Source organism: Schistocerca americana, chromosome 4 (genome assembly GCF_021461395.2).
Source record: "Schistocerca americana isolate TAMUIC-IGC-003095 chromosome 4, iqSchAmer2.1, whole genome shotgun sequence".
Lineage (NCBI taxonomy): Eukaryota > Metazoa > Arthropoda > Insecta > Orthoptera > Acrididae > Schistocerca > Schistocerca americana.
In genome coordinates this window covers 385520877-385536352 of record NC_060122.1, presented here as the reverse complement: position 1 = coordinate 385536352, position 15476 = coordinate 385520877, and the positions used below count along the sequence as shown (strand labels likewise).

Below are 15476 nucleotides of genomic sequence, written 5' to 3'. Positions count from 1 at the left end.
TTTCTTCTGGGGAGCAGCGAAAGCAACTGTCTGTAAAAACCGTCCAAAATCCATAGATGAAAACTGCAATATCCACTTTCACTGCTTTTGTCACAGAATAAATGTTACAGCTTATGTTTGGAAACATGATTAGACGAATTTAATTGTGAATTTAACAACAGGGGGGGCACTTTCAACATTTAATGTGAAAATTTGTAAGTAAAAATAAATATTCAGTAAATTAATAACTTGTATTTCACTGAATTTCATTCGGTATACTCACTGCGGCATACGGCACGCGCGCTAACAATCATATGGCACTGCGGAGAGACTTTTTGAACACCCCGTATATTCAAATTAATGAAAATACGAAGAACATTGAATAGAATGTATGATGGGAGACCAAAACTATTAGAGAAGACGAAATTTATTTCTTCGCGAGTGTCTACTTTTACAGACAGAACAGTCCAGGGAAGCCGTGCCTTGAATGTACGAGACGTGCTAAAAACTAATATCTCCGAATTTTTTATGTGAAAACTCCTAAATTTTTTTTAATAAAAAGCTTTATTACTATTCTACATCTTTATCCTTCATGTTTACATATTAATTTCTCAGTACAATCGCCCAGGCGACGAAGACAAGTTTGTTGATATCATCAGTGTAGTATGTTTGACTTTATTGACGAGTCTGAAACACAGAAGTGATGAGCTTAAGAAAACTCACAAAAAAACTTTTTATTTGCACGTAAAATGCGAGTGTTTGAAAGCGGTTTTTAAATTTTGTCGGAAGAATGCATTTTTTATTTATCTGATTCACATTAAAGCGTTACCGCGCATTCAGTTCACGCAAAAACGAATTTTATTTGCTACATTTAGCTGGACTTTAAACCATCGTATTCCGACGACGGATGAAGGTCGCTTGAATAAAAGAAATTTCGATTTGACGTTATCCATTTATCTAGCATCGTGCAAAGTTTCAACCGATTCGTACAAGTTTAAAGTACTGAAGTTGTGCACTTCAAAACCTACCCAGAAAAATGTTAAACCATTGTGTCCCTACTACGAATAAAGTTTATTGGATAAAAAAAATTGTTTTCACTTTACCCTTTTGTCTACCTTCGTGCAAATTTTGAATCGATTCGCTCAAGTTTAAAGTATAGAAATGGTGCGCTTCAAAAATCTCCTAGAAAAACATGGTTTTTTGCACATAAAATCAAAACGAAGCAAGACTTTTTCAAGCGCTTAAATTACGATAGACCAAAGTCCAATACACAGGTGACCAAACTTGAATCATCAACCACGCTCCAATCCAGAGCTATTTAAGTGTGACTGTTTTTGCGCGTAAAATCCGAACAACGGTGACTGGTTTTGCACGCAAAATCCGAACGGCACAAATGCAAATGGTTCCATTTGCTGACCGTTAATTTCAGTCAAATTAAAATATTTTGCTAATGGAATTCATCGATTCGCCCAATTTTTCTGGGCGCCAGCTCTGGTTCGTCATTCAAACCTTGCTTAATGCACTGTAACATAGCTACAGTGAGACAGGTGTTGGAATGGCTATAAAAAACTGCTGGTCCGGGCTACACCAAAAACGTTCACCTGATGTTGCTAGCTCAAATATGAACCGAGCACCAAGACGCCCCACGCTCTCGCCCCAACCGCGTTTCTGTGCTCGCCGTTTCCAGACATTTGTTACGGCGCTTCCGAGCTGTAAGGAATACGATATATATTTATCCAATGGAAATTATTGCATGCTTCAAAATACGAAACACTCAGACTCGATCTTAAACGCCGCTAAACCTTTTCCACATTTATTAATAATATTCTTGTTCTTCGTCTTGGACAAACAGAGATCCTATGTATTTAGTTGACTCTTATTTCGGAGCTTTAATTGCTGCCCAGTGCTACTGCATTTCTTTATGGTGGTGTTCTTTTCTGTTTTGCCTCCACAACTTCTCTGTCTGCAGCTTAGGATTTTTCTGAAAATGCCTGTGGGTTTGTAACATTTCCATAAGGGAATCACGCTCCTGGATATCTTCACGAGAACTTTGAAACACGAAACAACGGGACGAGCTTTAATTACATGTATTTATCTACATTCTTACAAAATTTTAACCGATACGCACAAGTCTGAAAAGTAGGGGTGGTGCGCATGAAAAACTCACAAGAAAAGTTCTCGTTGATCTATTTCGACTTCACTTCTGTGAACCATGCCCCCTTAGCTTTCTTATTTTGAAAGTAGGGGTTAATAGGTTCCGATATTCTTCCGAGACTCATTCCTGTTGCGTGGTCTTCCGCCTTTTCTGAAAAGTGTCATTTATCTTCTCCATTTATCTCTCTAGTTCGTGGTTCTGATGCCTTCTTGACGAAATCCAAGATTTTTCTCAAAATATTCCTTTCTTTGTTCTTAAGTCTCTCCATCAGACTTTTGTTGTTCACTGTAACGGTCTCTGCCGCATACAGAGCCTCCGATATAATGACAGAGCAGGTAGTGTGTGATTTTGGCATTTAAGGATATAGAATTCTTGTTGTAGACCCCTTATTTAGTTGACAAGGCATTTCAATTTTGTTAATGCGTGACACGAAAGCTTCTTTCTCGGATAGGTTCGGCTCTATCCAGTCACCTTGGTATTTAAAAGTTTCTGCCTGCTTAGTTTTTCCTTTCCGACCATCAGTCCCCTCGATGCTGAATTTGTGTTGGTCATAAAGAGCATCTTCTTAAAGAAAACTTGAAACCTAGCTTTCGTTGTCTGCCTCTTCAGTGGGTTAAGTTGTTTCGCTACCATATCTATGGAGTTTCGAAAGATCACGAAGACTAGAAAGTCGACTGCGAAATCAATATTCCTGTAGCCTAGCCTTTTAATAATATTATTATTTATATTTTTTGCTCAAAATGAGGATTTTGGCCAAAAGGTTGTAGATTTTATCACTTTTTGAACATCTGGAACCAATGTACTGGAAGACTGTCCGCTGGCTGCAGGTTGTTGTCTGTTGTCTCTGGGTTGTTCTCGCAGCCCATCGCTGGCGATGGCGACAAGAATTTCTTGTACAGAAATTCCCTACCGTGTACACCTCAAAATGAAGCCAAGGTTATCTGACATCAGATGTAGTGGATCGGGGTTGAGTGACACTAGACGTTGAGCGTCAGTGACAGAGGAGAGCAAAGACGGAGTTGTAGACTGGCGACGGCTCGTGTTGCAGCGGTGCGCCGACGGCGTATTCTTCCCTCAGTACTGTGTTCAAAATGGTTCAAATGGCTCTGAGCACTATGGGACTTAACATCTGAGGTGATCAGTCCCCTAGAACTTAGAACTACTTGAACCTTATTAACCGAAGGACAGCATACACGTCCACGCCCGAGGCAGGATTCGAACCTGCGGTCGCGCGGTTCCAGACTGTAGCTCCTAGAAACGCACGGTCACTCCGGCCGCCGCGGGGGATTAGCCGAGCGGTCTCAGGCGGTGCTCAATGGAGCACGTTATCATGATTTCATACAGGATACTCTACCTTTGCTGCTAGAACATGTGCCTTTACAAGTACGACACAACATGTGGTTCATGCACGATGGAGCTCCTGCACATTTCAGTCGAAGTGTTCGTACGCTTCTCAACAACAGATTCGGTGACCGATGGATTGGTAGAGGCGGACCAATTCCATGGCCTCCACGCTCTCCTGACTTCAACCCTCTTGACTTTCATTTATGGGGGCATTTGAAAGCTCTTGTCTACGCAACCCTGGTGCCAAATGTAGAGAAATTGGTTCAAATGGCTCTGAGCACTATGGGACTTAACATCTGTGGTCATCAGTCCCCTAGAACTTAGAACTACTTAAACCTAACTAACCTAAGGACATCACACACATGCATGCTCGAGGCAGGATTCGAACCTGCGACCGTAGCAGTCCCGCGGTTCCGGACTGAGCGCTTAGAACCGCTAGACCACCGCGGCCGGCCCAAATGTAGAGACTCTTCGTGCTCGTATTGTGGACGGCTGTGACACAATATGCCATTCTCCAGGGCTGCATCAGCGCATCAGGGATTCCATGCGACGGAGGGTGGATGCATGTATCCTCGCTAATGGAGGACATTTTGAACATTTCCTGTAACAAAATGTTTAAAGTCACGCTGGTACGTTCTGTTGCTGTGTGTTTCCATTCCATGATTATGTGATTTGAAGAGAAGTAATAAAATGAGCTCTAACATGGAAAGTAAGCGTTTCCGGACACATGTCCACATAACATATTTTCTTTCTTTGTGTGTGAGGAATGTTTCCTGAAAGTTTGGCCGTACCTTTTTGTAACACCCTGTATATACACACATCAAAAAAGGTTTTGCATCTCCCCGGTTTCCAGAATTCCTGAAGACAGACGTTGACTATGGGTATTGTATCACAGACACAGTCCCTTTGACTGTCCAGAGGTATCACTAAACCTGCCCAAAGATGTAAACAACCATGCACGAGCAGCGCCTATTAGACGGAGAGGGTCCGACAGCCGATCAGTTCCAGTCATTCTACTAGGAAACAGGTACACGGCTCGCGTTGACTATAGTTCAACCATGCCTAGACGGTCAATACCACTGTTCGATCGCGTCCGCATTGTTACTATGTGCCAGGAAGGGCTCTCAACAAGGAAAGTGTCCAGGCGTCTCGTAGCGAACCAAAGCGATGTTGTTCGGACATGGAGGAGATACAACAAGACAGGAACTGTCGATGACATGCCTCGCTCAGGCCGCCCAAGGGCTACTACTGCAGTGGATGACCGCTACCTACGGATTATGGCTCGCAGGAACACCGACAGCAACGCCACCATGTTGAATAACGCTTTTCATGCAGACACAGGACGTCGGGTTACGACTCAAACTGTGTGCAATAGGCTGCATGATGCGCAACTTCACTCCCGACGTACATGGTTAAGTCCATCCTTGCAACCACGATACCATGCAGCGTGGTACAGATGGGCCCAACAGCATACCGAATCGGCACCTCGGGATTCGCATCACGTTCTCTTCGCCGATGAGTGTCGCATATGCCTTCAACCAGACAATCGTCGGAGACATGTTTGGAGGCAACCCGGTCACGCTGAACGCCTTAGACACGCTGTCCAGCGAGTGCAGCAAGGGGGAGGTTCCCTGCTGTTTTGGGGTGGAATTATGTGGGGCCGATGTACGCCGCTGGTGGTCATGGAAGGCGCCATAACGGCTGTACGACACGTGGATGGCATCCTCCGGCCGGTAGTGCAACCATATTGGCAGCATATTGGCGAGGCAGTCGTCTTCATAGACGACAATTCGCGCCGTAGTGTTCTGTGTGTACAGTATTCTGGGTTCTTTATTGTTTTGGGATGATTTAAAGATGTAATGTTTAAGTGTTAATGCAAACAAATTTGTTATGTTTCCTTTCGAATTGTTATGTACTAATTCTACTCCGTCACGCCTCATTCAATACTTGAAGCAAAAGTGTATGAGTTATACGTCTGAATTGAAACCGTCGTTGAACGGAACGTTTCCAGACGTGGGTTCCTATTCAAAATATTATGTACTCACTCCCCTCTACAAGTCCTAAAGGTCTGTGACGGGAATTTCTGAGCACCCTGTATAAGGAAACTTGGTGAGGGTAATTTACTCACACATGTTTATCTGTTTCCACCTGGTAACATTTCATTATTCTCTGGAAGAAGGTAGGCAATCTCACTATGGCGTTTTATTTACATCTCTTACATTTGATTGGTGATAATTCTTTTAAAAACTGTGTGAAAGTAGCTACCGAAAAAAATTTAATTAGGTAATTTTTAATTTAAAACAGCAGTACAGGGATATGGGATGGCAATCCTGTCAAGTACTAAAATGTAGACTTTCACGGCCAGCAATATCATGTCCATTATAATTATCCGGGCTGTTATGCCGTGGTCGGTTGACCGGATAATTATAATGGACATGAATCCTGTCAATCTCCGCTTATCTATAGATTACATTAAATAAAACATAGACTTTATTAGGAAACACGATAGGGAATGTTAAGTCATGATCTTGGACTACTGTCGCTACGCCCTTAGTTGTGGCTAGATGTATAACAAAACAAATATCTCCTGACTCGCTGTGAAGCATAATTGCGAATATGTCGCTTTGATTGTGTAGAGAACATCACGCAGTGGACACTTGGAGTGCCTCGAAAGAGGCCATTGCTCAGGGAGGCTTATAAAGCTGCACATATTCAGTAGACCAAACGACACAGAAATGAGACAATGGTGGACTGGAGGCGTCTTGTGTGGTCCGAGAAGTCGCGGTTTTACCTTTTTCCTAATGATACAAGGTATCAAGAGCACAAACGGCCGAATGAGGCATTTAATCTGCAATGTTTGGAGGGCGTCGTGCAGTCCCAAAGTGGTTTGTGATGTTTTGAGGTTATTTTCGTATCATGACTCGAGCTCCCTCATTCAGGTTACTGTGAATATGACCTTTATCATTGTCAACATTCTCCGCGACCAAGTTTTAGACTTCATGACGCTGCAGACAGTCCCAAGATCACTACAGATGTGTTCACAGGGTCAGACATATTTCGTCCTGGTTTGACGAATGCTCATGTACACTGTCACAACTCAACCAGGCCACTAAATCACCTGGCCTTAATCGCACAGAAAATGTCTGAATCTATTTCGAACAGCAAGTGAGGTGTAGCGATCAACATATCCGCAAGGGCCAGGGAGAATTCGGTTCACGAGATGTGCCCTGGGAAGAGTGACGCAGCGCCCAGCGGGTTTTAAATAGAAAAATTGTACCAGGCAAGCTTCTTGACTTAATCAATGTACTTTATAATCGTATACAAAGTCGCCCCATTCTTCGTTCAGTTCCAGCGGAAACTGTTGCGACTGGCACTGGAATAATGCATGCGACTCCTGGAAAGTTACTGTCCTACCACCAAATTCTGCCTATTGTATGTCTGCAAATTTGGCACAAAGTGATTTTTGATGTGCAGATCAATGAATCCCATCTGTCGATCTTTGTAATTTTTTGCTCTTTCGCTGTCAACTAATCCTTCAAAGTCTTTCTGCAAGATATTGTAATTTCTTTTCATAGCAAATCTGCAGTCCCCATCTTTTATGCGACTGCATAATATATGTTTTGAGATTCTTATCCCTCTGTTTTGTTATTCCCACTCATTTTCGAAGGCTTGCCACGATAGATCGCTTCTTTTTCTGGAAACAGCCACTGTACCTGTAAAATTCCTGCATACCACGAACAAATACTGCTCTGAAGATTAAACAGCGCTGTCGTCACGATTCTGCCGCAATGAAAAGAGCCGTGCCGATCGAAAAACGCCCTACTGGAATACTAAATGAAATGTCACACTGGACTGAGTACCTCCGAGAAGGAACGAGCAAAGCCGAGGGAAGCAGAGCCTTGGCCCGCACGTACCCGCACATTCAGCGCGCTCGAAATTCGTCGCGCCGCGACCTGCGGTGCTCTATGGGGACTAACTACGAAAGACTCCAGCTGGATGAGGCGTACCTCGGGAAACTTCTGGGTACTTTCCCTTTCTCAGCTGAAGTCGTTATTATGTCTAGAGGTGATAATATACAGCATTAGCGTGATGTCTCCTAGGGGTTACTAATTTTTGTGCAGTTTTCTTAAATCATATATGAATATTCAGAATAACTCCGCTCGTATTAAGTTAACACCGTGCGCACCGATGTTAATTGTTTTGCTCATTTGTAGTTCAGGACAACGCAGTAGGTCCTATTACTCAAATATTCTTCGAGCCAGTCACTTTTCTGCCAAGCTATCCGCTCATGAACATGTACTAGTCGTCAACCTGCAGTGTGGTGTAGTGTCCAACGTCTTTCGTAAATCTCGCTAGACAGAATCTACCAATTTCCCGGAACCTGTTTCAAACGTATCATCTACATCTACATCCATACTCCGGAAGCCACCTGACGATGTGTGGCGGAGGGTGCCTTGAGTACCTCTATCGGTACTTCCTTCTATTCCAGTCTCGTACTGTTCGTGGAAAGAAGGATTGTCGGTATGCCTCTGTGTGGGCTCTAATCTCTCTGATTTTATCCTCATGGTCTCTTCGCAAGATATACGTAGGAGGGAGCAATAAACTGCTTGACTCATGGGTGAAGGTATGTTCTCGAAACTTCAACAAAAGCCCGTACCGAGCTACTGAGCGTCTCTCCTGCAGAGTCTTCCACTGGAGTTTATCTATCATCTCTGTAACGCTTTCGCGATTACTAAATGATCCTGTAACGAATGCGCTGCTCTCCGTTGGATCTTCTCTATCTCTTCTATCAACCCTATCTGGTACGGATCCCACACTGCTGTGCAGTATTCAAGCAGTGGGCGAACAAGCGTACTGTAATCTACTTCCTTTGTTTTCGGATTGCATTTCCTTAGGATTCTTCCAATGAATCTCAGTCTGGCATCTGCTTTACCGACGATCAACTTTATATGATCATACCATTTTAAATCACTCCTAATACCTACTCCCAGATAATTTATGGAATTAACTGCTTCCAGTTGCTGAACTGCTATATTGTAGCTAAATGATAAGGGATCTTCCTTTCTATGTATTCGCAGCACATTACACTTGTCTACATTGAGATTCACCTGCCATTCCCTGCACCATGCGTCAATTCGCTGCAGATCCTCCTGCATTTCAGTACAATTTTCCATTGTTACAACCTCTCGATATACCACAGCATCATCTGCAAAAAGCCTCAGTGAACTTCCGATGTCATCCACAAGGTCATTTATGTATATTGTGAATAGCAACGGTCCTACGACACTCCCCTGCGGCACACCTGAAATCACTCTTACTTCAGAAGACTTCTCTCCATTGAGAATGACATGCTGCGTTCTGTTATCTAGGAACTCTTCAATCCAATCACACAATTGGTCTGATAGTCCATATGCTCTTACTTTGTTCATTAAACGACTGTGGGAAACTGTATCGAACGCCTTGCGGAAGTCAAAAAACACGGCATCTACCTGTGAACGCGTGTCTATGGCCCTCTGAGTCTCGTGGACGAATAGCGCGAGCTGGGTTTCACACAACCGTCTTTTTCGAAACCCATGCTGATTCCTACAGATCAGATTTCTAGTCTCCAGAAAAGTCATTATACTCGAACAAAATACGTGTTCCAAAATTCTACAACTGATCGACGTTAGAGATATAGGTCTATAGTTCTGCACATCTGTTCGACGTTCCTTCTTGAAAATGGGGATGACCTGTGCCCTTTTCCAATCCTTTGGAACACTACGCTCTTCTAGAGACCTACGGTAGACCGCTGCAAGAAGGGGGGCAAGTTCCTTCGCGTACTCTGTGTAAAATCGAACTGGTATCCCATCAGGTCCAGCGGCCTTTCCTCTTTTGAGCGATTTTATTTGTTTCTCTATCCCTCTGTCGTCTATTTCGATATCTACCATTTTGTCATCTATGCGACAATCTAGAGAAGGAACTACAGTGCAGTCTTCCTCTGTGAAACAGCTTTGGAAAAAGACATTTAGTATTTCGGCCTTTAGTCTGTCATCCTCTGCTTCAGTAGCATTTGGGTCACATAGTGTCTGGACATTTTGTTTTGATCCACCTACCGCTTTGACATAAGACCAAAATTTCTTAGGATTTTCTGCCAAGTCAGTACATAGAACTTTACTTTCGAATTCATTGAACGCCTCTCGCATAGCCCTCCTCACACTACATTTCGCTTCGCGTAATTTTTGTTTGTCTGCAAGGCTTTGGCTTTGTTTATGTTCGCTGTGAAGTTCCCTTTGCTTCCGCAGCAGTTTTTTTAACTCGGTTGTTGTACCACGGTGGCTCTTTTCCATCTCTTACGATCTTGCTTGGGACATACTCATCTAACGCATATTGTACGATGGTTTTGAACTTTGTCCACTGATCCTCAACACTATCTGTACTTGGGACAAAACTTTTGTGTTGAGCCGTCAGGTACCCTGAAATCTGCTTTTTGTCACTTTTGTTAAACAGAAAAATCTTCCTACCTTTTTTTAATATTTCTATTTACGGCTGAAATCATCGATGCAGTAACCGCTTTATGATCGCTGATTCCGTGTTCTGCGTTAACTGTTTCAAACACTTCGGGTCTATTTGTCACCAGAAGGTCTAATATGCTATCGCCACGAGTCGGTTCTCTGTTTAACTGCTCAAGGTAGTTTTCAGATAAAGCACTTAAAAAAATTTCACTGGATTCTTTGTCCCTGCCACCCGTTATGAACGTTTGAGTCTCCCAGTCTACATCCGGCAAATTAAAATCTCCACCCAGAACTATAACATGGTGGGGAAATCTACTCGAAATATTTTCCAAATTATCCTTCAGGTGCTCAGCCACAACAGCTGCTGAGCCAGGGGGCCTATAGAGACATCCAATTAACATATCTGAGTCTGCTTTAACCGTGACCTTCACCCAAATTATTTCACATTTCGGATCTCCGTCAATTTCCTTCGATACTATTGCACTTCTTATCGCTATAAACACGCCTCCTCCTTCACTGTCCAGCCTGTCTCTGCGGTATACATTCCAATCTGAGTTTAGGATTTCATTACTGTTTACGTCTGGTTTCAGCCAACTTTCTGTCCCTAGTACTATGTGGACATTGTAACTCCGTAGAGCCTCTGGTTTAAGCCTTCTACTCGGCTCGAAACCAGAGGACCGCGATCGGTTCTGGGAACGATACAACAAATAGTTAGCTCAGATTCCACCCTGCGAGCGAGGCTTTCCGCCTTCACCAACTCCACCAACCGCCTGTACGAACTGAGGATGACCTCTGATCCCAGACGGCAGGAGTCATTGGTGCCGACATGAGCAACAATTTGCAGTCGGGTGCACACAGTGCTCTCTATCGCCGCCGGCAGGGCCTCCTCCACATCTCGGATGAGACCCCCCGGCAAGCAGACAGAGTGAACACTGGCCTTCTTCCCCGACCTTTCCGCTATTTCCCTAAGGGGCTCCAACACCCGCCTAACGTTGGAGCTCCCAATAACTAATAAACCCCTCACCCCGTGTGCCTGCTCGGACCTTGCTGAAGGAGCGGCCACATGTCCACTCACAGGCAGAGCGGGCGATGCCACACGGCCAGCTTCCACATTGACCCTCCGCCTCGTGCGCCGCGAACGCCGCTGAACCTGCCACTCCCCTTGGGGAAAGGGTGGCCCAACCGCGCCCAGTACCTGCGAAGATGTCTCGACAGCAGGGACAGTGGGTGAAGCAAGTAACACCTGGGGTGTACCATGCGACGCACCGGACTCCCCACTGCCGTTACACTCCGAGGCAGCAGCCTGAAGACGGCTGACCGCGGCCATCAACACGCTCAGCTGTTCGCGAAAGTGGCCAGCTCCTCCTGCGTCCGAACACAGCAGTCACACATCCTATCCATCCTAAGAAATCCATTTACTGTAGAGAGTTAATCAACTTTTAACTAGACTGCTAATTCACTAAAGGCGGCTGATAGTTGACTAAACTGAGCTTACTAGACACTTCTTGTAGAAAACAATGAAAATAGCACTACCTGTCTCTGGACTGTATTGAAAACAAACACTAGCACTACTGGCACTTTTTTTACTAAAGGGACTCTCTCTGACTGTATTCAAAACAAACACGAAATCTATGGAACGCTATTACTAGCACTCGACAATTAAAGCTTCCTAGAAGCAAAAACACACGGAAGAAGAAGTGATAAGTAAGAAAATACAGTTAATACTTAAATTAACGTAGCTCACTGCACAGCAGACGTGAAGCAGACGGCAGTCATGTACAAAGTGTTTCAGACGAGTGTTTTTGTTCTGCGTACCAGCTCATTCCTTCTGTGTAACTTCTTACAATCAAAGTGCAGCTACTCATGGAGGTACAATGTGGGCTATAATTATCGTATGGAAGCGAGACTTGGTACATAAGCTAATGAGTTAATGCGGAATCGATTTATACTGGAAAAAAGTTAGTTCCAATATTGGCCACCAGGTACAAATCTGGGGAAGTATACTGTATGCATGACAGTACGACACGCTGCCGCTTGACAAGTTGTAACGTGAGTGAACAGTGTGGCTATCTGGAAGAGAGAATGTGCACTGTCATTGAAACTGCTTATGTGAACTCATTGAGAGAGTATCGCCGAAAGAAAAGTCGGAGGAGAGGCCCGACACCTTTAAATGGTTTAAAAAAGATGATAATGAAAATCGAGAAGACAGATGAGCTCTGTGTGACATCTGGAAGAGGCAGGCGTCGTACTATGGTGGAAGTTGTTAACGAGATCCTGACCATGCAGCACGTGCCCCGGGTAGTGCTACTAGTCATCAGTGTCGCCAGAATTCTCCATCCCATGGTCCATAGTATGGAAAATTTTGCGGCCTATTTACACTGGTACCCGTAAAAGACGCAGCAGCTGATACCTCATGATCCGCAGCAAATTCTGAATTTACTATTTGCTTTCTGGCATAGATCGATGGTGAGCTCATGCGGCCAGATAATATTTTATGGCGCGACGAGGCCCTTTTTACGCTACAGTATGTAACGAATACACTGAACTGCCGAATTTGGGGAACTGTCAAACCATACGTTGTGAACGAAGAGCCATTGCACTCGTCATATGTAACCGTGTGGTGTGAATCCACAAGCACCCCCACCGAGCGAGGTGGCGCAATGGCTAGCACATTGGACCCGCATTCGGGAGGATGACGGTTCAAATCCGCGTCCAGCCATCCTGATTTAGATTTTCCGTGATTTCCTTAAATTGCTCCAGGAAAATGCCGGGATGGTTCCTTTGAAATGGCACGGCCGCCTTCCTTCCCCGTCCTTCTCTAATCCGAGTTTATATTCCGTATCTAATGATCTCATTGTCGACGGGACGTTAAACACTAACCTCCTCCTCCAACTCCTCCTCTAATTCGCAAGCACCTTCATTTTCGGTCCGACCTTCTTTGAAGAGTATACACCCAGAGGGCTTGTCAGATGTACCGCGACGTCTGGATGTTATTGAGATCTCTTTATAAATCATGTCATCCTTATTTGGAAGAGCGCAACTGTATGGAAACCACTATTACCATGCAAGATGGGGCAATAACTCATGACACACGCCCAGTGCAAGATCCGCTTAATGCAATTTTCCGTGATCCTGTTATCTCCAAAGGTTTTCCAGATGCATAGCCTGCAAGATCACCTGATATGAATCCATCTCTTAGGATATCTAAAGGAAAGGGAGACATTCGGTCTCTGCGTGATCTGAAGACAAGTATACAGGAACACGTTGCTCAGATATCACCGGGACTGCTGTGAGCAGTGCTTGATCCCGTCGTTTTACGGATGCAGAAACTCGCCTACGCCTCTGCTACTCGTATTGAAAAAGCTGTGTAAGCTGTAGTTAATAATAAAATCAACGTTACGTGGTTCTCACTTGTTGGATCTTTTCTGCCCACGTTCCATTATATATGGAAACATTTCTATACTTTTGTGACAAAGTAAAACACCTACAGCCGTCCTTATGATTTTACTTGATTTTGTTGCTACCAGTTTCAACGCTTCAATGCATCATCTTCGGGCTGTTGTTGATACGGTACGGATTGATACAATCTCTATATACAGGGTGTCCCAGCTATCTTGTCCATCCAAAATACCTCTGGAACAATAACAGCTATTGGAAAACGACTTTCACCGGTATCAATGTAGGGCCGGGGCCCATGAATGTACATACTTGGAAACATTCTAAAACGAAAGCATATGTGTTTTTTAACACAAACTTATGTTTTTTTTTAAATGGACCTCCTATATTTTTTCTTCAGCAATCCATAGCATGACAAAGCACATACACAATGGCGTTGATTGCATCGCAATATTCCCATTACATCCCGAGATATTGAGACGCGAAGTTGATGCTTGAAACACCCGACATGCGCTGCTAGCGCACGTCCTGAGGTTCAGGCGTGAACCCCATGCAGCCCGTAATCGCGATGTGATTGACATGTGTCCATACTTATGAAGAGGTTCGAAACGAATAATACGGTCTGCTGCCATCAACTCTCATAAGCACATAATGGTTTCCCTCTTGCACGTTTTACGTATCTACGTACACAATATGAACCAGTACCGATCGGTGTACACCCGTCAGGTTGTCATATTTATCCTGCACACCCAAAATAGGGTTTATCTAATGCGTTATATGACCCATTGTGCCTGTCGCGCAGGGCCTGGCTCTACCTAGTCAAGTGTCCAACGTAGTTCCCACTACTGCCACAGTTACCACTTCGCCTTGTTTATGATTTGCGACCCATGCAAACTCCTGTACTCCACCACCCTCCGAGCATCCCATTTGTTGTTGTTTTGGCCTGCAGTACACCGCTTGCCAGTGTAGTCGTGCATCAGTGTACTCTAGTGACGGCACGGAGGTAGTACACATTGTGAATGAACGTTGTGCTGTGGAACTTATACCGTACAGTATAATGTACACACATGAAGATATGGTAGAAATGCTGCTGATCTATGGAGAATGTACGTTTACGGGAATTGCTTGTTTGTTGATAATACTGTTAGCGAACATTATGATTATTAAGTTAATATGTCTGTTTTCTACCCTACTCTACATACCTGTACTGAACCCTGTTGTAGGTGGACGAAATGCTAATCAGGCAGAACGACTGTACAGAAGACGATTCCCTGACAAGCCATCGCCTTCGCGCCGGATGTTTGGTCGTCTCACATCTCGTCTACGTGAAACGGGAAGCTTAAATCCAAGACCTCGACATCGTCCTAGAACACGCACAGATGAACGTGCTGAAGCTGCTGTGCTCGCTACCATAGCTGTGAATCCTCAAATCAGCACACGTCAAATTGAACGTGAAGTTGGTGTGTCGAAATCAAGTGCACAGCGTATTCTTAAACGTCATAAATTTCATCCTTACCGTGTTCATTTACACCAGGATCTTCATGGGAATGACTTCCGCAATAGGGTAACATTTTTTCGGTGAGCTCGGCAAAAACTTCTGACCAATCCAAATTTTTTGCAGATGTTTTCTTTACCGACGAGGCATCATTCTCCAACAAAGGAATTGTCAATATGAGGAATATGCATTATTGGTCCGCAGACAATCCAAAATGGCTCCGTCAGGTAGAGCATCAACGTCCGTGGAAAGTTAATGTTTGGTGTGGGATTATTGAAGATACCATTATCGGACTTTTCTTTATAAATGGCATCCAAAATGGCAGACAATACTCCAGATTTATACGACACAATCTTCCTCTTCGCTTGGAAAACCGTACCTCTGAACCGGAGAATGGTGATGTGGTATCAGCATGACGGATGCCCTGCACATAACGCCTTACGAGCACGACGACTTCTGAACCGTAAGTTCCCTGGTAGGTGGATCGGACGAGGTGGCCCAGTTAGGTGGCCTGCCCGATCTCCGGACCTTACACCGCTGGATTATTTTCTTTGGGGAGCAGTGAAGGATGCTGTTTACCAACATGAACCAACAACACCAGAGGACATGAAGCAAC

At 44.3% G+C, this 15476-nt stretch overlaps 1 protein-coding gene across 1 annotated transcript in view; it reads left to right on the top strand.

Annotated features, from left to right (window-relative positions):
• LOC124613499 (methyl farnesoate epoxidase-like) overlaps window positions 1–15476 on the top strand; it is a 150667-nt gene that overhangs the window by 21634 nt on the left and 113557 nt on the right. The window lies entirely within an intron of this gene.